Source organism: Schistocerca piceifrons, chromosome 5 (genome assembly GCF_021461385.2).
Source record: "Schistocerca piceifrons isolate TAMUIC-IGC-003096 chromosome 5, iqSchPice1.1, whole genome shotgun sequence".
NCBI lineage: Eukaryota > Metazoa > Arthropoda > Insecta > Orthoptera > Acrididae > Schistocerca > Schistocerca piceifrons.
In genome coordinates this window covers 406674756-406680309 of record NC_060142.1, presented here as the reverse complement: position 1 = coordinate 406680309, position 5554 = coordinate 406674756, and the positions used below count along the sequence as shown (strand labels likewise).

At 44.3% G+C, this 5554-nt stretch overlaps 1 pseudogene; it reads right to left on the bottom strand.

The window, feature by feature from the left end:
• Positions 1 to 392: 392 nt before the first annotated feature.
• LOC124799812 lies at positions 393 to 510 on the bottom strand (annotated as a pseudogene).
• Between the last annotated feature and the right edge of the window lie 5044 nt (positions 511 to 5554).

The following is a 5554-nucleotide window of genomic DNA, read 5'->3' as shown; positions in this document are numbered from 1 at the left end:
CGGTCAGGTGTCACAATGTTCGTCTAGCTACTTCCTGTGTTTAAGCAGGACCAACACACCTGTGTGGGCCTTCCATCCAGGGCTTGAGTTCCGCCTGCCGTTTCATTTCCACTGTTGTTCCAAGCTCTACTAGTTGTATAATGATAATAAAGACACTCCGTTACCTTTCATGTAATTAAAAAAGAAGAAAGCACTCCGTCTTCAGGCCACTAGTGGCCCATCGGGACCATCCGACCACCTTGTCATCCCCCGCTGAGGACGCGGATAGGAGGGGCATGTGGTCAGCACACCGCTCTCCCGGTCATTATGATGATTTTCTTTGACCGGAGCCGCTGCTATTCAGTCGAGTAGCTCCTCAGTTGGCATCACGACGCTGAGTGCACCCCGAAAAATGGCAACAGCTCCTGGCCGCCCGGATGGTCATCCATCCAAGTGCCGGCCACGCCCGACAGCGCTTAACTTCGGTGATCTGGCGGGAACCGATGTATCCACTGGGGCAAGGCCGTTGCCTTTCATGTAATAAGCATTACTAATTACTTAGATGGTGCCGGCCACGGTGGCCGAGCGGTTCTAGGGGCTTCTGTCCGGAACCGCGCGACTGCTACGGTCGCAGGTTCGAATCCTGCCTCGGGCATGGATGTGTGTGATGTCCTTAGGTAAGTTAAGTTTAAGTAATTCTAAGTTCTAGGGGAATGATGACCTCAGATGTTAAGCCCCATAGTGCTCAGAGCCATTTGAACCATTTGAACTTAGAAAGTGTACGTGACAATGTCAATTTCCTTTATATATTCATACATACGATGTACAACCGATCACGTGATACCTAATTGTGTTTGTAGATCACGGATGTGGATCAGTTCTTGTAAGGTGCGAAATCATAGCCATCTTACAACATAAATGGTCGTATCTTTTGATTGTATTAATGTAGAAGTTTAAATTTTTTATACTACGCAGGCACAATGTACCTCAGTTTGTGACGTAAATTGGAACTTGATACGTCTACCGTTCCTGAGAAAGAGGGGATAACCAATGGACAGAGAGTCGGATGGAAAAAAATAACAAGAATATTTTTTTCGTTTTGTGTCACTATAAATTAACAGTTTTCGAATTTTCCTTTACTTTTGATTGGAAATCTGTCTTCTTCTCACATTTCATGGTTGCAAGCCAACGGGAAGCACCCCATCGGTTTTGACGGTCAAACGGCCGTGTCTTTTTACTGTATTGAGTTAAAAGCTTTAATTTTATACGTTACCATCGGACTGTAGACCTCAATACGTGACACAACATTTCAATTTGATACCTCTAACCCTTCCCAAGAAAAAGGGACGTTAAATGTTGGATAGACAAGGAGACAGAACACAGTGATCGTACAAGGGTTCCGTTTTTGTCGATTGAGGTACGGACCCCTAAACAGCTGCACTTTTATACAGACAACGTTAATGTTGTCCGCGTAACAAGAAACCTTCTTTCTACTCACATCAGAAGTAAATTCAAAACAAAGACAAAAACTACACACACACCGCGCGCACACACACAGAGAGAAATACGTGCGCGTGCGAGAGATAAAGGGAAGCTGTGAGGGAGTCGAGAGCAGCGCGCGGTTGGACACGTGGCTATCACCAGTAAGCCGTAAGCTGGGCGGGCAGCGCGCAGCCACCGCGCCGAAGCGGCGAGTGGTCCAGGACCGCGCGCGTCCAGGCCACGTGCCGTAATGCAGTTAGGCCGTAACGTCATTTTGAATCCGAGAGCGCGGCGGTTGTCAGCTCCGCAGGCCGCGGGCTTTCGGCTAACTAGATTGGCGCGGCGGCAGCGGCGGAGGCGACCACTGCGTTGTGGACGGCCGGCGGCGTCCCGCACGGGTGAGCCCAGCCGCTCTTTCCATTCTATCATCGACACGCCGCTCCAGCGAGCGGTACCGTTTGGTCTGGCTGCTTTGACATCAGCCACTCCCGCTTCTCTGCGTCGCATAATCACCAACTACTGTCGTGTCTACCGCTCGATCCGAATCTAGCGCGGATACGAACTCTCGGATGCTTGCCTGCAATGTTATCTGACTCTCATTTAACAACGAATAGTCTCATTTAACAACCAGTACTGAAGCAAAATAACACATGACGGACGAAGCAAAGAGGATATACAAAGCAAAACAGCACTAGGAAAGAGGGCATTCCCAGCCAAAAGCAGTCTTCTAATACCAAAGATTGGCTTTAATTTAAGGAAGAAATTTCAGGAAATGTATAAGAGATAGTCGAAAAGTTTCCGTTCGTAGGTCACATTGACGCCTTGCTTACATGTCGGTGCTTATACAGGGTGTTCCACAATATATGTTACACACTTCTCGAAGTTGTAAAGAGGACTTGATAGACCAAGTGTTTCTTGAGAACCCATGACCAGAAACGTCACTCAACGACGCTACAGAGCGTCAGAGTTACAGTTGCCGGCACCAGTAAATGTATGTACTTGTAGGGCGATTTCCGTGACTAGGATGATGGAGACGGATAAATATGGCCGGCCGGAGTGGCCGAGCGGTTCTAGGCGCTACAGTCTGGGACCGCGAGACCGCTACGGTCGCAGGTTCGAATCCTGCCTCGGGCATGGATGTGTGTGATGTCCTTAGGTTAGTTAGGTTTAAGTAGTTCTAAGTTCTAGGGGACTGATGACCTCAGAAAATAAGTCCCATAGTGCTCAGAGCCATTTTGAATGGATTAATATATCAGTTTCAGCTAAGGGTCTCCGTACAGGAAACGAATGAGTTGAAAGTTATAAATCAGTGGTCCTCAGCCTAGGCTTAATTATCCCCTGAGGGATAAAATGAAATTTCCTGAGGGGTAAAAATTTAACGATTCGATTCTGTTTCACTCACGAAAGTACCTGGGTGACTCAAATGAAAACCTTAAATTTGTAATAGCAAATCGAAATTTCGCGCCGTTGTCCTGTAATTCAGTAAGCGTGCTACAAACAGCGAGCAGAATGGCCTGTAGGTGGCAGCATAGTGCAGATGCACACATACCGTCGCAGTATCAGTATAAAGATTGCCGCCCCACTTGCGACTTGCACCAGGGAAGAACAGCGTTCTGTTATTCGGTTTTTGCGTAATGAAGGTGCGAAACCTATTGAAATTCATCGACGAATGAAAGTTCAGTACGGTGATGCATGTTTGTCACAGCACCAAGTCTACGAATGGAGCTTTTGCAACATGACAATGAAAGGTTCCACACTACCCCTACAACAGTTGCAACAATCACAGATCTGCATTTTGAGTGTATTTCGCATCCACCATACTCACCAGACCTTGCTCCAAGTGATTTCCATATGTTTGGACCACTCAAAGACGCAATGGGAGGAAAGAAGTTCCGTTCTGATGAAGAGGTACGCCACGCGGTGCATGAGTGGTTGCGCGGACTACCAAAAGAATTTTTTTTATAAAGGAATGTATGCACGTTGTAAGCGCTGGAGGACTTGCATTGAGCGTGGGGGAGATTATGTTGAAAAGTGATACAGCTTTGTACCACTTCTGCACAATAAGTAACATTTTTTAAAAAATTTAAAGTTTTCATTTGACTCACCCTCGTAAATTATTTCCAAAAGATCATTACTATTATCACAATTCTGTAAGACTCTTAATACTAATTATATAAGTTATCAATAATTAATTTTTCTCAATTAATAGCATTAATGCGGTGGAGGTTACAGGCTCATGTTGCCTACCCAGTACACACATAGGCTGTGCTTCGTCCCGTACATCGCTGGTGATAAAAATAAAACACATACGTAACAAATGCTAAATAGCTCATGAAAATGTCTTCTCCAAATTATAGATAGTACCTGCAATAGTCAATAAAATGTCTCATTACTCACTTCGAACAGATAAATGAATTAATTGACAGCAAGACACAGCAGTAACTACGTAAAGTCTACTACAGTGCTGTGCACAGTTTTATTATTATTATTAGAGTAGTTAGACATAAAGGATTAACAGCCTGAAGTTGTCCAATTTCTGTCAGTTCAGAAGTAAGGACTGCAGCAGTGAAGTGGTTTACAAACATAAGTACTGTGCACGCATGTGAAGTTGTTTGATTTTAAACGGGGTTGCGATGTACAGATCAAGCATGTGCCGTAGTGGAGAAGAGTAATGCAGGGGAAGCCTATTTTGTATATGTGTACCTTCACTGTGGATACTTATATTTCTTTTCTGAAAACTAGCTGTGAATAGCACTTGCGATGCATCACGAATTTCTTCTTCATTCATTCTAAAACACATACAAAAACTAAATATCATTCACCTTTCATCATTTTAAAACTAAAATTCTTCCGAGAAAAGTCTTTCATTCTGCAGTTTAGTTACGTTCTAAAGTTGGTCTTAACGCGATCGAGGGAAAGCAACAGCAAGCGAAAACCGTTTTGATATTTCTGACAGTGGTACTGTTGTTGCTAAGATAGTATGTTGCTAAGATAGTAAGGTAGGCAACTTTCAGAGGTGGTAGTACGGACCAAGATAAAAAAAAGTCTAGAAACATGGGCTCTAATATGCGTATCGTAAGAACTATGAACACTTGTTAAATAGACGAGATGTGTTTCACACTAGCGAAGATGAACAAGTGCTCATAGCTCCTCAGGTATGCATTTGACAGTGCGTGTTTACTGGGCATTTTCCCTTGTTTTTCTCCATGCTACCACCTCTGAAACTTCCCTACCCCACAATCGTAGCAACAACAGTACCGGTGCATGTATTCCACTGTCAGAAGTATCAGAACGATTTTCCCTTATAGCTCCCCACCCGTTCGTTTGCGGTACATGGACCCTTACCTCAAAATGATACATTTATCCTTCTCCATCATCCTAGAAAGTTTGGAACATCACGGAAACACCCTGTATACAAATACATTTCCAAGCGCCTGCGCCTATAGCTTTAATGCTGTGTTGCGTCGTTGGATGACGTTTCCGGACGTAGGTTCCTATGTAAAACTTGATCTACGAAGTCCCCTCTACATCTTCTAGAAGCGTGTAACATGTATTGTGAAACACCCTGCGTACCCGAATCGGTGTCGCGCTGTGGTGGATATACTCTGCAGCAATGCCCTCAAACAGAAACGTTTCGATCGCCCTGAAAACATTTAGAACACAACATTGTATATGAACCGTGAACTGTAGCAAAACCAGAAAAGAAGAGGCAGAAGGATGCTGAGGATTAGCTGGATTGATAAGATGAGGAAAAAGGAGATCCCCCGCAGAAACGGTGAAGAGAAAATATGTCTTAAACGTTGATAAGAAGAAGCGTCATGTATTAAGATATCGAAAATAACTTCCATTATACTTGACCTAGCTGTAGAGGGTGAAACCTGTAGGGGAGGACAGAGACTGGAATACACCTCACAAAAAAATGAGGACGGCCCGTGCAAATCCTACTCTGAGATGGAGAGGTTGGCACAATAGAGGAATTCTTTGCCAGCCGCACAAAACTGATGGATGATTGAAGACCCAAATAAAGTTTCATTCTAAAATTTCTGAATACCTCCTAAACTTATTGCCCGAGGTCACGTATTCTACGTTACTA